Raw genomic sequence first — 19684 nt, 5'->3', positions numbered from 1 at the left:
GGTGCCAGTACGTGTTCTTAACTGTGGGGAGGAAGAAGTCCACCTAACCAAGTATGCCACACTTGCCAAACTGTTTACTGTTAATAATAGTGTGATACAGGCACCCGGACCCTTGGTCCTGTCCAATCCGGCGGAGAACAACGGCTCTGCAGGGCAACTGGAAGCTTGGTGTCGGGAATTGCACGTGGGCACTGACTCTACCCCATCTCACCAGAAACAGGGGGCCTACAGGGTGGTTCATGAGTATGAGCGGGTATTCAGCAAGCACCCCCTAGATTTTGGGCAGGTAAAAGGGATTCAACATCATATCCCCACAGGAGATCATCCACCCATAAAAGAGAGATACCGTCCTGTACCCCCAGCTCATTATCAGTGTGCCAAAGACATGTTGCGAGAGATGAAGGAGGCTGGGGTAGTGAGAGACAGTTGTAGCCCCTGGGCAGCTCCATTAGTCCTCGTCAGGAAGAAGGATGGCACAATGAGGATGTGTGTTGATTATAGGCAGCTAAATCGCATTACGCACAAGGATGCATACCCACTGCCCAGGATAGAGGAGTCCTTGGCTGCTTTAAAATCTCCTAACTACTTCTCTACTTTGGATCTCACCAGTGGGTACTGGCAGGTTCCCGTGGCAGAGGCGGACAAGGAAAAGACGGCCTTCACGAAGCTGATGGGTCTCTGTGAATTCAACTACATGCCCTTCGGATTGTGCAATGCCCCAGGAACGTTCCAGAGGATGATGGGGCACAAGAACTTTGAAACCGTGCTGCTATATCTGGACGACGTCATTGTCTTTTCCAAGACTTATGAGGACCATCTGAAGCACCTGGCCGAGGTGTTCGAAGCCCTGTCCAACTTTGGCCTAAAGGTAAAACTGTCCAAATGCCATCTGCTAAAACCCAAGGTGCAGTACCTAGGCCATGTAGTGAGTGCCGAAGGGGTGGCCCCAGACCCTAACAAGGTCACTGTGATCAAAGACTGGCCAAAGCCCGGCAACCTCCATGAAGTCCGGCAGTTCCTCGGGTTGGTAGGCTACTACAGGAGGTTTATCAAGGACTTCACCAAGAAGGCCGCGCCATTGCAAGACCTGTTGGTGGGCCAATCCAAGAAAACCAAGGGTAAGAATACCCCATTTGATTGGAACGATGGACTGGAGAGATCCTTCACTTGTTTAAAGTTGGCGCTGACGGGAGAAGAGGTACTGGCCTACCCTGAATATGACCAACCGTTTGTGCTGTATACGGATGCCAGCAACGTGGGACTGGGAGCCGTGTTGTCCCAGGTCCAGAAAGGCAAGGAGAGGGTAATCGCTTACACCAGCAGGAAACTTCGTCCCACTGAAAGGAACCCTGACAACTACAGTTCCTTTAAGCTGGAATTCCTCGCCATCGTTTGGGCAGTCACGGAGACGTTCAAGCACTACCTGGCCTCAGCAAAATTCACCGTCTTCACGGATAATAATCCACTAACACATTTGGACACAGCAAAACTAGGTGCCTTGGAACAGCGGTGGATGGCCCGGCTGTCCAATTACGACTTCACCATCAAGTGCCGGGCAGGGCACAAGAATGCGAATGCCGATGCATTGTCCCGGATGCCCAACTTGCCAGAAACGGGAGAAGACCCGGAGTGTTATGATCCCAATGGCAAGGGATCTCAGAGATTAAAGCAAAGTCTGCAAACATAAATACCAGCTCATAGGGAAGTGGAAACTAGGCTGACCATATAGCTGATCCTAGCACAAACACTAACAGTAGCCGGGGAACGTGCCTACGTTGATCCTAGACGTCTCGCGCCAGCCGGAGAACTAACTAACCCTATCAGGGAAAATAAGACCTCTCTTGCCTCCAGAGAAAAGACCCCAAAGAAATACAAGCCCCCAACAAATAATAACGGTGAGGCAAGAAGAAAAGACAAACGTAAGAATGAACTAGATTTTAGCAAAGAGAGGCCCACTGACTAAATAGCAGAAGATAGTAAGATGACTTATATGGTCAGCAAAAAACCCTGCAAAATATCCACGCTGAATATCCAAGAACCCCCAAACCGACTAACGGTGAGGGGGGAGAATATCAGCCCCCTAGAGCTTCCAGCGATATCAGGAATCACATTTTGTACAAGCTGGACAAAAATAAGAACAATGCAAATAAACAAAAGTAAGAAAGCAGGACTTAGCTTATCTTGCAAAGAACCAGGACCTGAAGACAGGAGCAAACAGAAATGAACTGATTACAACGATGCCAGGCACTGGACTGAGAATCCAGGAAGTTTAAATAGCAACACCCCAGGCCTAACGAAGCAGGTGAGTACCAACCTGGGAAAAGACAATCCAAGTGCCAAACCACAAGAGACCACAAGAGGGAGCCAAAAAGTATAGTTCACAACAGTACCCCCCCTTTAAGGAGGGGTCACCGAACCCTCACCAAGACCACCAGGGCGATCAGGATGAGCAGCGTGGAAGGCACGAACCAAATCGGCCGCATGAACATCCGAGGCGACCACCCAGGAATTATCCTCCTGACCATAGCCCTTCCATTTGACCAAATACTGAAGCCTCCGTCTAGAGAGACGAGAATCCAAGATCTTTTCCACCACGTACTCCAACTCGCCCTCAACCAACACCGGAGCAGGAGGCTCAACAGCAGGAACCACAGGCACAACGTACCACCGCAACAAAGACCTATGGAACACGTTGTGAATGGCAAACGACACAGGAAGATCCAAATGAAAAGAAACCGGGTTAAGAACCTCCAAAATTTTATAAGGACCAATAAAGCGAGGCTTAAACTTAGGAGAGGAGACCTTCAGAGGGACATACCGAGAAGACAACCAAACCAATTCCCCAACACGAAGTCGGGGACCCACACCGCGGCGGCGGTTGGCAAAACGCTGAGCCTTCTCCTGTGACAACTTCAAGTTGTCCACCACATGACTCCAAATTCGCTGCAACCTATCCACCACGGAATCCACCCCAGGGCAGTCTGAAGACTCAACATGACCCGAGGAGAAACGAGGATGAAAACCAGAGTTGCAGAAGAATGGCGAAACCAAAGTAGCGGAACTAGCCCGATTATTAAGAGCAAACTCAGCCAATGGCAAGAAGGTCACCCAATCATCCTGGTCCGCAGAAACAAAACATCTCAAATAAGCCTCCAGTGTCTGATTAGTTCGCTCCGTTTGACCATTAGTCTGAGGATGAAAGGCAGATGAAAACGACAAATCAATGCCCATTTTAGCACAAAAAGATCGCCAGAATCTGGACACAAACTGGGATCCTCTGTCGGACACGATATTCTCCGGAATGCCGTGTAAACGAACCACATTCTGAAAAAACAAAGGAACCAGATCGGAAGAGGAAGGCAACTTAGGCAAGGGTACCAAATGGACCATCTTGGAAAAACGATCACACACCACCCAGATGACAGACATTCCTTGAGACACCGGCAGATCAGAAATGAAATCCATGGAAATATGTGTCCAAGGCCTCTTCGGGACGGGCAAGGGCAAAAGCAACCCGCTAGCACGAGAACAATAAGGCTTAGCCCGAGCACAAGTCCCACAGGACTGCACAAATGACCGCACATCCCGTGACAAGGAAGGCCACCAAAAGGACCTAGCCACCAAATCTCGGGTACCAAAAATTCCCGGATGCCCTGCCAACACCGAGGAATGAACCTCGGAAATGACTCTGCTGGTCCATTTATCAGGAACAAACAGTCTGTCGGGTGGACAAGAGTCAGGTCTACCAGCCTGAAATCTCTGCAACACACGTCGCAAATCAGGAGATATGGCCGACACGATTACTCCCTCTTTAAGAATACCAGCCGGCTCCGAGACTCCAGGAGAGTCAGGCACAAAGCTCCTAGAAAGAGCATCAGCCTTAACATTCTTCAAACCAGGCAGGTACGAGACCACAAAGTCAAAACGAGAGAAAAACAATGACCAACGAGCCTGTCTAGGATTCAGGCGCTTAGCAGACTCGAGATACATCAGATTTTTGTGATCAGTCAAGACCACCACACGATGCTTAGCACCCTCGAGCCAATGACGCCACTCCTCAAATGCCCACTTCATGGCCAACAACTCCCGATTACCAACATCATAGTTCCGCTCAGCAGGCGAAAACTTCCTAGAGAAAAAGGCACATGGTCTCATCACAGAGCAACCAGAGCCTCTCTGCGACAAAACAGCCCCAGCACCGATCACAGAAGCATCCACTTCAACCTGAAAGGGAAGGGCGACATCAGGCTGGCACAAAACAGGCGCCGAAGTGAACCGGCGCTTCAGCTCCTGGAAGGCCTCCACGGCTGCAGGAGCCCAATTAGCCACATCAGAACCTTTCTTGGTCATATCCGTCAAAGGTTTAACAACACTAGAAAAGTTAGCGATAAAGCGACGGTAGAAATTAGCAAACCCCAAGAACTTCTGAAGACTCTTAACAGACGTGGGTTGAGTCCAATCATGAATAGCTCGGACCTTGACTGGGTCCATCTCCACAGCAGAAGGGGAGAAAATAAAACCCAAAAAGGAAACCTTCTGCACTCCAAAGAGACACTTTGAGCCCTTCACAAACAAAGCATTATCACGCAAAACCTGAAACACAATCCTGTCCTGCTTTACATGAGAATCCCAATCATCAGAAAAAAACAGAATATCATCCAGATAAACGATCATAAATTTATCCAGATACTTCCGGAAGATATCATGCATAAAGGACTGAAACACTGAAGGGGCATTAGAGAGCCCAAAGGGCATCACCAAGTATTCAAAATTACCTTTGGGCGTATTGAATGCAGTTTTCCATTCATCTCCCTGCCTAATGCGCACAAGGTTGTACGCACCACGAAGATCTATCTTGGTGAACCACTTGGCACCCTTAATCCGAGCAAACAAGTCTGACAATAGTGGCAAAGGATACTGAAACTTAACAGTGATTTTATTCAGAAGCCGATAGTCTATACAAGGTCTCAAAGACCCGTCTTTCTTGGCCACAAAAAAGAACCCCGCACCAAGAGGGGAAGAGGATGGACGAATATGCCCCTTCTCCAAAGACTCCTTGACATAAGAACGCATCGCGGCATGCTCGGGTACTGACAAATTAAATAATCGTCCCTTAGGAAATTTACTGCCAGGAATCAAATCTATAGCGCAGTCGCAGTCCCTATGAGGAGGAAGAGCACTGGACCTGGACTCACTGAATACATCCTGATAGTCACACAAATACTCAGGAACTTCTGATGGAGTAGAAGTAGCAATAGACAACGAGAAAGCCCATTCCTGAGGGTCGCCACGTAAGAAGGAAATAACAATTTTAACTTGCTGAGCTGAATCTCCAGACGAACGAGGTTTCAAAGATAGAAACAATTTACAATTATTCCTAAAATTCCTAAATTTAAATCGATCTCCAGAGAACAGCTCAGGAATAGGTATCTTAGGCTCTGACATAGGACTGCTAACAACAAAATCCTGAATGCCCTGCACTCGTGCAGCAAGCTGATCCACACTAGTAATCAAGGTCTGAACATTCATGTCTGCAGTAAAGCTTAAGCCACTCAGAGATAAAGGGGAGGAAGAAAGGAAGAAAAAAAAAAAAAACTCAGAACTTCTTTTCTTTTAATCCCACTTCAGCAATGCATTAACTATTAAGGGCCTGGCATACTGTTATGATCCCAATGGCAATGGATCTCAGAGATTAAAGCAAAGTCTGCAAACATAAATACCAGCTCATAGGGAAGTGGAAACTAGGCTGACCATATAGCTGATCCTAGCACAAACACTAACAGTAGCCGGGGAACGTGCCTACGTTGATCCTAGACGTCTCGCGCCAGCCGGAGAACTAACTAACCCTATCAGGGAAAATAAGACCTCTCTTGCCTCCAGAGAAAAGACCCCAAAGAAATACAAGCCCCCAACAAATAATAACGGTGAGGCAAGAAGAAAAGACAAACGTAAGAATGAACTAGATTTTAGCAAAGAGAGGCCCACTGACTAAATAGCAGAAGATAGTAAGATGACTTATATGGTCAGCAAAAAACCCTGCAAAATATCCACGCTGAATATCCAAGAACCCCCAAACCGACTAACGGTAAGGGGGGAGAATATCAGCCCCCTAGAGCTTCCAGCGATATCAGGAATCACATTTTGTACAATCTGGACAAAAATAAGAACAATGCAAATAAACAAAAGTAAGAAAGCAGGACTTAGCTTATCTTGCAAAGAACCAGGACCTGAAGGCAGGAGCAAACAGAAATGAACTGATTACAATAATGCCAGGCACTGGACTGAGAATCCAGGAAGTTTAAATAGCAACACCCCAGGCCTAACGAAGCAGGTGAGTACCAACCTGGGAAAAGACAATCCAAGTGCCAAACCACAAGAGACCACAAGAGGGAGCCAAAAAGTATAGTTCACAACACCGGAGGCACTTAAAGAGGTAGAGCTGCCCACTTTCCATCGCCCCAAGGCCACCCAGTGTTCCCATCATGTGGAGAACAGGCGCAAGAACAAGCAGGATGCCACGCTGAATCCCCTGCCCCACCACGGATGGGCAGAGACCCAGGATGGTGACCCCGCGGTCTGTCGGGTGAAAGAGCTCCTGACGCAGGCAGGTTTGCATCCCGGCCCGGATGATCCACAAGAGACACAACAGCTGTGGAAGGGGAGAGGCAAACTGTTTATTCACGATGGTAAGCTGTGCTGAAGAAGCATCGACCCACGCACTCATGAATTGGTATGGTAGATAGTGGTCCCAAGGCAAGATGCGCCAATGGTTCTGGGAGCGTACCACAATGGGGCAGGACACTTCGGATGGAGGAAGTTGGAGAGGCTACTCCGTGGGAAGTTCTACTGGATCGGCATGAAGAAAGCCATTGAAAAGTGGTGTCGAGAGTGTGGCCCATGTAGCCTACGCAGGAAGGACCGTGACAGCCAACGGGCTCCCTTGCAGCCTACCATCACCAAACGGCCGCTCGAACTGGTCGCGCTAGATCATGTGAAGTTAACACCTAGCCGGTCAGGCTATGTCTACGCTCTTACCATCGTGGATCACTACTCTAGATTCCTGGTAGTTGTGCCTGTCAAAGATCTAACGGCCAGGACGGCCGCCAAAACCTTCCAGCAGTACTTCTGTAGACCACATGGGTACCCGGAGAAGGTACTGACCGATCAAGGGCCAGCATTTGAAGCGGAGGTGTTCCAGGAGTTCTGAAATCTGGAAATCTGTACGGGTGTGAGAAGATCAGAACCACACCGTACCATCCACAAACCAACGGGATGTGCGAGAAGATGAACCAAGTGGTAATCGATTTACTGAAAACCTTGCCTGTGGAGGAACGGAACTTGTGGCCAACAAAGTTGCCTGACTTGGTAGACATGTACAACCACATCCCAGTGAATTCCACTAACTGCACTCCAGCATATCTGATGCGAGGAAGATCTAGCAAGTTACCTGTTGATCTAGACATGGGGGTCGTAACCCCCAAAGATACCTCGCCAGATGCAGATTGGGATACAGAAAGGCAGCAAAGGTACCGCCAAATACAGGAATGCGTGGAAAGAAGTCTAACCCAAGCCAGACAAAAACAAGAAAGGGACTACAACCAGCATGCTCCTGCGATTCCCTTGTCACCCGGTGAGCAAGTACTCAAACGAAAGAGGAGATTACACAAGCTTGACGACCTATGGGAAGCGGAACCGTATACCATCCTGCCATCCGATTTTGACAATACGAAGGTCTGTCTCATCAGCAAAGATTGGGGAGAAACCTCAACAGCAATATCCAGAGATCACCTTAAAATATGCCCTGATAAGTTGAGAGAGAGGGAAACAGATCCAGGAACCTCTCCATCTGTAGAAGAGGAGAAGATGATACACACTGTTCTTGGCGATTTTCCCCAATCTTGGACTCAAATAAACCAAGCCATTGTGGTACCTGTTTTAACGTTTCGCCAGCTGAAACCGCCAGAACCAAATGTGATGCCAGATCATCCTGAACCGCAATCACAGCAGACCCCACCAGAGGATGCTATGACAACAGTTGAACCGGCAAGTCCTCCCTCTGCTATCGGTGAATCTGCCATGCCCACAATTAGTAGCAGCAGCCCTGAGAGCTCCAGCATATCAGCGCTACCCAGACTCACTAGAAGTGTAGCTAGAAGATAGTGCACTACACCAGCGATAGCAAGCGCAGCGGGCCCTGTTAGGTCAATAGCAACCCCTGCACTGCGGAGGTCTACACGTACCACTGAGAATCAAACCCCAATTCGCTACAAAACTTGGAAATATTAACGATAGCAGCTATTTGGTTAAAAATGTTTGTGTATATATCTTTGTTACAGATTTAAAATGGACTATGGAGTAATAGACAGTGAATTGCTCCAAAGCATTCAAATGGGATCCCTTTGTTTACCCGGGATCCCTGTTTCAGGTTTGCACCCACTGAACTGGGAGTCATGAACTGTGCATGACCAAAACTTTTGCAACGTTCAAGTGTCCTCACCTCCCATAAAGGGAAGCACTGTTATATTTACTTGTTCATAGCATTTCAAAAATTTGTATGTCTTTTACTAACATGTATTGTTGTTCTTCTTTTCCCAGTCCGGGAGTACTGGATTTAACGGGGTGGAGTGCAGTGCCCCAGAGTCTGGTCATTGCAGTAACGTCGCTCTTCCACCAGGGGGCAGTGATGGTATGTCTGATTGTACTAAAAGAGTTCACCTTGCCAGGTATCACAGTCACACATTACACTTCACACTCCGGCCGCCAGGGGGAGCAAAAGGTCCTATCAACTAGGCCACTCCTCACACATGGGTAAAACTGGGGGTTGGATAGGAAGTTAGAGAGAAAGGAGCTGGGGAGAGTTTGAGAGAGGACCTGTCAGGGGTGGGATCCTGACAGCGGCCTAGCACAGACAGATGTTACGGAGCCGTGCCAGTACCTTATAGCAGCAGTCTCCTAAGAAAGGACATGAAGTGAAGTATATTGTGGAGAAGAGAAAAACGAGATCACAGCACAAAGGAGATAGAACCAGGAGGAGTCATGCCCCAAGATCGGCAACATCCTTCTGAGGCGCGTAGCCGGTGGCCGGAGCACCGAGGAAGTAATAGGCTCTACGCATTACTTTGAACTACGGCAGGGCAGTTAACTCTAGGTTGGCTGTCTCACCTTTTCGCCTAATGAAGACAACGGAGGCAATTGTGGGAGAGGGGCATCTCTAGGGTCCCTATAAAATAACTCCAGGCCTACCCCGTCATACGGGTGCGTTCTATCCATATCATCTGGGGGACGGAGAGAGAGAGAGAACAGAAACATAAACGACAGTTGTGAGGACTATCCCGTGGCGCTCAGCAGGGAGGTACTACAACACACAGGCGCTGGTAGGAAGGCCACTGATTTCCACCTGCAAAGGGAACTCTGGATTTGCCTTTGGACCGGCCTGTCTCAGCCAGCCCTGTTAGCAGTGCTCTGGATTGCGGATGCTGAAGCCTTCAGTAAAATGGTAAAGAGACTGCAACCCTGTGTCCCCGTTATTTACTGCGACCTACACCGTCACCTACATCTTTAATTGGGCGCCCCTTAGCAGGGCCACGGACTGGGTCAGGCCACCGTGACATCCCCAGAACCGAGAGACCCGGTACCGAGTACCCCGCTGCCCTGCGTCGGGGGGCCGCTCCACTACACTCACAGCAGCTCATTCACCAGTGGTTCTAAGCCTGGACAGCCACATCTTGGCACCATCCAGGTTGAAAACTATTTATCCCCAGACATAGATTATGGCATGGGACAGAACAATGAACAGGTGAGGGATATTGTTTTTTTTTATTTTTGTTTTATTACAGGAGATGGGAGATTCAGTGGAATTAGGTGCTATGTAAGTATAACTGTGTTTGTTAGTTTTAAATAAAAATGAAAAAGTGTGTTTTGTTTTAATTCAAATAAAAGACTTTATTCTGGGTGTGTGTTTATTTACAATATAACTATAAGATTAGTAATGGAAAGGCATCTTCCAGACACCTCTCATTTAGTAAGCTGTGGACTTGATGTCACCTGACAATACAAAGGTGACATCAACCCCATAAATATGGCAAGTGGGAAGAGCCGGCCAAAGCACCAGAATTGGCGCATCTATTAGATGTGCCTTTTCTGCGTGGCTGCAGGCTGCTATTTTTAGGCTGGGGGGCAATATCCATGGCCCCTTACCAGCCTGAGAATACCAGCCCCCAGCTGTCTGCTTTAGCTTGGCTTGTTGTCAAAAGTCGGGGGACTTTTTTTAATTATTTTTTATTATTTTATATTTTTTATATTTTTTTAAATTATTTTATTATTTATTTAAATAAATGATAAAATAATACGGCATGGGGACCCCTGTATTCTTGATAACCAGCCTTGCTGAAGCTGACAGCTGAGAGTTGCAGCCCAAGCTGACAGCTGAGGGTTGCAGCTCACAGCTGTGAGTTTTGCCATGCTGGTTATCAAAAGTACAAGGGAACCAAAGTCATTTTTTTTAAATTATTTATATACAGCGCAGGAGCTGGCTGATGAATACTATCATCATCCGCTCCAGCTCTCACTGTTATTAGCAGTGGAGCTGTATTCCCATCAACTGACACCAGTAACCGGAGGTAAACTTTATACCTCCGATCACAGCTGCACACTCATGCTGTCTTTTGACAGCTTGGAAACCGTGGCTGTCTAACCAGCATTGATGATTTTACCATCGATCACAAGCGGTGATTGCCGTGTTGTCATTCACATGACATTATGGCAAAGTCTGGATGTTCGGGTCTCCCATTCTAATGAATGGGGTTCGGGTTCGGGTCCGGGTACTGTTCTGGTACCCAAACCCAAACTTTTTGTAACTGTTCGGCTGAACCCGTTGGACCCAAACATCAAGGAGTCCGCCCATGTCTAATTGTTAGGTAACATCAAGCGAGCAATTTAGTAATGGAGAGGCATCTATAAGACGCTTATACATTGCTATCCTCATTATGATATTGCAAAAAAACCACAGCCAGAATAAAATCCTTTATTTGAAATAAAAATACTCACCATTTTACTTTTCATTTAAAAATTAAAATCAAAGTTATACCTACAATATCATTCAAAAGTTTAGGGTCACCCAGACAATTTTGTGTTTTCCATGAAAACTCATACTTTTATTAATCAAATGACTTGCCAAATGAACTGAAAATCTAGTCCAGACATTGACAAGGTTCGAAAAAAAGATTTTTTTTTTTTAAATAATAATTTTCTCCTTCAAACTTTGCTTTCGTCAAAGAATGCTCCCTTTGCAGCAATTACAACATTGCAGACCATTGGCATTCTAGCAGTTAATTTGCTGAGGTAATCTGGAGAAATTTCACCCATGCTTCCAGAAGCCCCTCCCACAAGTTGGTTTGGCTTGATGGGCACTTTTTGCGTACCATATGGTCAAGCTGCTCCCACAACAGCTCAATGTGTTTGAGATCTGGTGACTGCCCTGGCCACTCCATTACAGATAGAATACCAGCTGCCTGCTTCATCCCTAAATAGTTCTTGCATAATTTGGAGGTGTGTTTTGGGTCATTGTCCTGTTGTAGGATGAAATTGGCTCCAATCAAGCGCTGTCCACAGGGTATGGCATGGCATTGCAAAATAGAGTGATAGCCTTCCTTATTCAAAATCCCTTTTAACTTGTACAAATCTCCCACTTTACCAGCACCAAAGCAACCCCAGACCATCACATTACCTCCACCATGCTTGACAGATGGGTCAGGCACTCTTCCAGCATCTTTTCAGTTGTTCTGCATCTCACAAATGTTCTTCTGTGTGATCCAAACACCTCAAACTTGGATTTGTCTGTCCATAAAACTTTTTTCAAAATCTTCCTCTGTCCAATCTCTGTGTTCTTTTGCCCATATTAATCTTTTCCTTTTATTAGACAGTCTCAGATATGGCTTTTTCTTTGTCACTCTGCCCTGAAGGCCACCATCCCGGAGTCGCCTCTTCACTGTAGACATTGACACTGGCATTTTGCATGTACTATTTAATGAAACTGCCAGTTGAGGACCTGTGAGTCATCAATTTCTCATGTAATCTAATGTACTTGTCTTATTGCTCAGTTGTGCAGCGGGGTCTCCCACCACTTCAGTTTCTACTCTGGTTAGAGCCTGCTTATGCTCTCCTCTGAAGGGAGTAGTACAAACCGTTGTAGGAAATCTTCAGTTTCTTGGCAATTTTTTCACTTGGAATGGCCTTCATTTCTAAGAATAAGAATAGACTGTCGAATTTTACATGAAAGTTCTTTTTTTCTGGCCATTTTGAGAGTTTAATAGAAACAACAAATGTAGCGTTTCAGATTCTCAACTAGCTCAAAGGAAGGTCAGGTTTATAGGTTCTCTAATCAGCCAAACTGTTTTCAGCTGTGCTAACATACTTGCACAAGGGTTTTCAAGGATATTCTAACCATCCATTAGCCTTCCTTCACAGTTAGCAAACACAAAGTATCATAAGAACACTGGAGTGATGGTTGTTGGAAATGGGCCTCTATACACCTATGAAGATATTGCATTACAAACCAGACGTTTGCAGCTAGAATAGTCATTTACCACATTAACAATGTATAGAGTGCATTTCTGAATCATTTAATGTTAGCTTCATTGGAAAAAAAACTGTGCTTTTCTCTCAAAAATAAGGACATTTGTAAGTGACCCTAAACTTTTGAATGGTAGTGTACCTTATATTCATTCCATGGAAGCCATCATCCCCTGTAAAAAATAGAAAATAAAGATAATACCCACCTAACACCCATTCAATTAAGCAATGGTCTTCTGTAAAAAAAAAAATAAAAAAATAAAAAAAACAACCATATCCCTTACCTGTTCGACCTACTGTCCCACGCCCTAATACATGTCTGTGATAAGTGGTTTTCAACCTGGACGGTACCAAGATGCAACCCTCCAGGCTAAAAACCAAGGGAGAATGAGCTTCTGCCAGCGCAGCATCAGCGACTAGCAATGACGTTGAGGTTACCGCAGATCACTAAGGCTGCGTTACCATGCTCATTTCACTGCGAGCCGAGCCAATGAACTGTGGTGACCTCAGTGAGAAAAAAATTATACCCACCTAACCCTGAATCCTACACAGGTGGAGTAGGTAAGATCCTGCTATAATTAAAACCGCCACGGGCTGATCGGTGGAGTGCTTGGTCAGAGATCATATGCAAACAAATATCTAAAGACTGACTATCACTTCCAAACATAATATTGATCTGAACAGGTGCATACTAAGAGTAGCCATCTCCATATGTAACTAGCAAATAAATTTGCAATTTGTAACAACATGAAGACAGGGTGGGCAAGGTTTATAGAATGCCGCTATTTAAATCCTGAATAATATGTGGATATTGGTGCAGTGTTGAAAAATATACAATACATTGTACATAATACACCTCAGCTGCTGCAGAACTTCAAAATACGTGCCTAAGCTGCTAATGAACTTCATAGTACACACCTCAGCTAATGCAGAAGCTCATAATACACACCTCAGCTGCTGCAGGACCTCATTATGCACACCTCTGGTACTGCATAACCTCATAATACACATCTCAGCTACCGCAAAACCTCATAACACATACCTCAGCTGTTGCAGAACCTCATAATACATAAATGAATGAATGAATAATTGAATGAACATTAAATGTTTCTGTTATATAAGCTATGTAAGAAAATGTTAGGATTTTTTAATGGCTAGATGAATCTCTTGGTTTGTGTCCTGGGTTGCAGTTAAGAGCCAGGTTTGTAAAAAATGTGAATTACTTCAGGCAGAAATTGAAGAGGATATGACAGGAAACTGATGAGAAAGTTTGATTCATCCATTGTCATTACAGGTATTTACTGGAAGAACAGGTAACAGCAGTGTAGGTGGAAACACTCATCGCTTTCCATGCTTGTCTCCTTTTAAATCCTTGCTTCCCTGCTGGGCTTGCCTTAGGGATTTTGTCATAAAAGAGTAAAACTCTTTGTGAGCTAATAAATGAATGGGTCCCGGGGCAATCTACCCTCTGAACATTCAAGGTAGAGTACTATTGCTGTCAATCCCTTGCTGCTGCCAAAATGAAGTAATATCTATGTCTCTGCATTAAAAAAAAAGAATAATTTAGATAATAATTAAGACTCAGATGAAAGAAAATCACATGAGGTCTAAGGAGGTTAAGTATTACCCTGCCAGGAATTTCACACTGTCATGTTGTTAGAATTTGCTCTGGTTTCAGTTTTTACTCGCTTCAGATTTAAGAAAGCTGATAATTACATTTTTGTATTAGACTCAAAACTATCAAGCCCTTAGAGGGGCAGTAATGCATAAAAATATTTCACTGCATGGTGTTTGATTCTTTAATTGTCTAATACTGTGACATTTTCCAATATATGCCATATGTAACATCACAAAGATGCTTAGTATGATAGTAAGAGGAATACGTTTTCTACAAGATCCCTTCTTATATATCCAATCATGACATATGTAATTAATACAAAGGGTTAAGTGCTCTGTCTCTCTCTCCCCACGAGAACAGCACATGGTATTGGGAGATACGTTGGCATCTACTGGAAACAATAGAAGTCAATGATTTTCAATGGGATCCATGTTAAATGTTGTTTTCCCTGTGGCAGCACAGTAGGGTAAATGATCATTTCTATTATGTCTCCCTGGAGGACAACAGTTGACTACGACGTCTTCTTGAAAGGAAATCACCGGTAACTAGTTACTAACATGGGACACTCATTGTCCGAAGGCTTGTCTAAACCACATCAGTCCTACTCCAATGATATCAAAGAAATTGCAGAAACTTCCTTTATCATGTATGTAAAGCTAATATAGTGCTAATATGTAGCAATATGGCAGAAGGTGACTTCAAATATGTGTCATTGATCCTTGCAGCAATTTGGTTTGAATGAAACTTAAAGAATTACATGTCAGGTTAGACTTTTTCAGAAAATGGGACTACGGTATATGCGCTGACCTCCGCTTCTGTGCAAAACTTTATATTCCAGTAAGAGTAAAAAAAAACATCAGCAATCTGTTTCTAATGCCTGCCGATAGCAATGTGGCAGAAATAACCACACTACTTTTATGTGTACACTCAAGAATCATGTTGGAACAACGCACTGGTCTATTAACCATAAAGGTATTTTAATTACGAGAGAAGAGGAGGCAAAGGAAGTGAAACACGACTTCCGTGATCTACTGCGTCTGTACATTTAGTCAATAATAACACATTTCTGGTTTTCATGTAAAAACAAGTAACCTATTTTTCAGACGTCACCCAAACTAGAATTATTTTATTCATTATATTTAACCATACAAGCCTGTTTCCTTTTGGTCTAGCAAAAATTGGGCTGAGAGTATTTGGCCATGGAAAGGATATGCTGTCATATTAAATTAGGACCAAAGAAGGTCCACACTATGGATGAAGCAAGTTCAGTTGTTATGTGGCTGATGTAGCAAGATGTTCTTTTCCACACTACGTTATTTCATGCGTGGTATAAGCCAATGCTTTATTCTTTCTCTATGCAAATAACATTTTCAGAGAAGAAGAGGTCTTTTACTCTAGCACCACCTATTTGTTGTAGTAACTCTGAGTCAATATCTACCTTTTAATGTGCCTTTCCACATGACTTAAGGTAAGAAAGCAAACCAGACACTCCATTTTCAGACACATGTTTCGGGGTTTGTGCCTTTCATCAGTGCAAAGCATGAGATCCAATTTGGTAGGTAAGAGGCTTCTGACAGTGGGGCTGAGGGGAATTTTTATCCTTGTGAAGACTGCCAAGCAATTTGACAAGGCTTCTTAGAGGGTCGATATTGACTTTAGGACTGCTGCATCCAATTGGGGGTGCTAGAGTTCAAGTCCTCTTCCTTTTTGAAGAAGCAATTTGCATATAAAAATTCCCAGAGGAGCATTCCATTGCCTATAAATCTCCATAGAAACATTCCCCCTTAGATACCGTGTTTTTATAATAATAATAATCTTTATTTATGTAGCGCCAACATATTACGCAGCGCTTTACAGTTTAACAGTTTCAAACACAACAGTCATAAGCAACAACGTTAACAATACAATAATTAAAGCAAAATAAGACGACCCTGCTCGTGAGAGCTTACAATCTACAAGCTCCCAGATGTCTGTATGTGCTTTAAGAGTTATGCCAATATTTTCGTTAATAGGGGATGGAAAGTGATGGTAAAGAATTTTGGTTTTACTTTATATTGATGGTGGAGAAAACTTCTTGCATGAGCCAGTAAAAAAGGAATAAAACTATTGGTCCACCTCTCCTCTATGAATACTCCTGATTTTAAACAACTATACAGTAGGATTGACAATAATTTGTATATCTGACATGATTGATTTTAAATTGTGGCAGTCCAAAAGTCATTCTTGATGCTGCCCCTGTATCAATGCAACATGCACTAATCGGGTGAATTTGAAGTACATGAATGAATCAGATTGTGTAAAAGTTGTTATAAATTCTGCTGTATTTTATGTTGAATTTTCTATGATATTAAATTTCTTTAAAATATCATTAAAATAACCAGATAATTGTCACTTTAAAATATTCTGGATTATTAAATTACTGGTTCTCGCTTCTTAATGTTAATATTTTTTAGAGAATGTACAAATAAATAAAATGTAATAATAACTTGTGACTGTGAGCATACACATGGTAGATGACATGTCCAACACTGCGATTAAGATGATATATACAGTATAATTAGTGCTCATCACATACAAAGAAAATTATTATAATTAAAGAGGATTGTTAATTTACAATTAAAATTATACCGTCTGAGTATACCAGGACAAATGGGCGTGATTGTTTAATAAGTGTAATTCTACAAATTTAAAGAAAACATGTAATGGAATAAAAGAAAAAACATATTTTAGCTTATTTTAATATTTTAAAATCACACTTTTTATATAAAAAGAAAAGCCTAAAACTCTATTCTAAAAAAACAAATTGTAATTTCCCTACGGAGAAAAAGAAGAATGTTTATTAAGTCATCTTTTCTTTGTTATCTTTCTCACTAAAAATGAAATAAATGTAAAACTAAAGACGGCTTTTTCATATTTTAGTTCTACCGTGCTTTATTTGATTGTTAAAAAGTCAAGTATTCTGCAGAATTTTGTGTGCCATTGTACGTACATGCACATTTCACAATCTCGGTCAAAGTCTGAACCAATTTTAAACTTGTTTAACAAGGTATTAATACGTGTAATATTGCTGTTTAATTTATCCACTAGGTATAATCAATAATTGGTCATCAAACGATAAGAAACAGAAATGTCATGCCTGCTGAGAGGGTTAATTCATTGGCAATTTCCTTCAATTATAAGACAATTGTCCTTTAAAGTCCCCGTTACAGGATTAGCACAGCAGGTTCATTTTCACTGGATTTACTATGAGTGACAAGGAGGGAGAGACATACTCTCCCGCTGGATAATGGGTCATAGAGCAATACCTTCTGTGAACCATTTGCAGCTTTTGGCTCTGTTGACCATGTCACCTCTTTTCAAGTGGTCCAGGTGGAGGGCGCCTCTTGCTGTGATCCTTAGTGCTTTCCCCCTCCCTACAATCTCCTTATGCTTCTGATTCATTACTCTCCTTCCTTGTCCATTGTCTACTTATTTCTAGGGTGTGTAAGAGAACATATTCAGTGGATGACCCCGATTCTTTCTCCTGATGGGATCATCTCGTGAGTTATGTTAGCCCACTAATCCAGTAACATCTCCAACAGCTTGGAGGTGATTTCCTGAACTCCTAGGTGCTCCCTGAGGCAAGCATTTCCCATTTATCCAAATAAGTTTCTGGTACAAAGAAAACAAAAACTGAAAACATGTTATGTATAAATATATCCTTAGTCACTTTTTTATTACTGAATTGTCTCAGACTATTTCATTTTATAAAATTTATAAGAGATGAAAAAATCTAAACAGATCTAAACCACACAAAAAATACTACATTTCTCAAGGAATACGTGTGAAAAAGTAAATATAAATTTTGCCCCGTTCACATGTAAAGCGTTATAGAAAAAATGGCGCTATAAAAATGTATAATGATAATAATAATAATAATAAAAAATCTCCTTAGTAAATACAGTAAAATACAATAAAAAAATATAAAGCTTATATATTTAGCAAAATATTACTCCACCTAAATCACAGCCCCCAACCCAAATACCGTAAGCTAAATCTACTAAATAATAAAAAAATAGCTATGAGAAAATTATTATCATGGACTGATACAATATGCTATCATATATTCCTTTCTTCCCGTTAGAGCATCAGAGTTTTAGAGCTTTGTGGAAGACAGAGAGTACCACCTAGTGGTAAAAATCCTAAATTAATGGCTACTTAAGCAAATAAAACTTCATAAACGATATTTAGGTATACCAGCCTCCTTGCAGTTCTGGACAATTTACCGAAAAATCATGAATACGAAATTACTCGAAATTTGGAAAATCAGAATTTAATAAAGATGATATGTCTATAGCTCAGAATACTGTTACGAACACAGTAACGTCATTTACTGTGAACGGCACAATAATGGTAACTACAACCACAGTACAAACTCATTCAGCTTTAAAAATGCTCACAGAGTAATATCTTTTTATTACACAGATTGGTCAAAAGTTTTCTATTTTGATGGGCTATTAGTACATTTACAGATGACTAACAAGCCTGAAATTATAGTAGTACATTATTTGGAAAGACATTTCATTTCCACTGTCTGAGGTGTCCCCAAATGCACAAGATGGGCATGTTTACTTATTGGGGATATCACTAATACAAAAATTACTATTTTCACATATGCACTGAAATATGATCATGCTAAGCTTAATTTCTACTAAATATGCAGTCGTTTAAGCTTTGTTTACTATAGGCGGTAATTGAAATCAGACAATCGAGGGTGGCTTGGTCAGTTTGACTCACCGAAAAATATTTTACTAGTGATTTTATTGTGTCAATTTTAGGTAGCAATGATTTGCCAAGACTTATTCATACAAAGTTGTTTGGTGGCTTTTTTAAAATAAACAAACTGTTGTTGCGTTAATTTAGGCATTTTAAAGTGCAATAAAGACACCTGAGGGCAAATGATTAAAAAAAGGCCGCACCTAAAGCAGGCTGCATTTAAATAAATATCAACCTAACACATGAAAAGTGAAAAATAAAAATGCCAGGAACAAAAAATAAACATTGGAAAAAATACTGATGATTCCTCATGTGTACCAAATTCTATTTATTAACAAAACATGTATAAACCTACAGCAAATAAAGGGGTAAACCAAAAACGGTTACAAATGCTAAAATCTATATTTATTGTTCAATGAAACATTACACATTAAATATCAAGAAATAGGAAAACAGAGACAGACCAAAATTTGGGTCTCTAGTGACACAGAGGATGATACTTCGAAAATACCCCGACAAATATAGAGTCAATACTAGAGCTTTATTAGAATGGATCCCAAACAGAAAGGAAGGAATGATCCAGTGGTTGTGAACGCGTCAAAGTAATGTTGCCGTGACGCAGTGGGGACAGTGTTCAGCGCTTGAGTCACAGGTCACGGGACCATGTCGTTAAGTCAAATGGCCAGTTGCCCAAGAGGCATCGCATCATCAGCGCCTCTGCATTGCACCGAAGCAGCGCAT

This window comes from Ranitomeya variabilis, chromosome 5, assembly GCF_051348905.1.
Source record: "Ranitomeya variabilis isolate aRanVar5 chromosome 5, aRanVar5.hap1, whole genome shotgun sequence".
Classification (NCBI taxonomy): Eukaryota; Metazoa; Chordata; class Amphibia; order Anura; family Dendrobatidae; genus Ranitomeya; species Ranitomeya variabilis.
The sequence above is the reverse complement of the archived record's forward strand: the minus strand, read 5'-3'. Positions refer to the sequence as shown.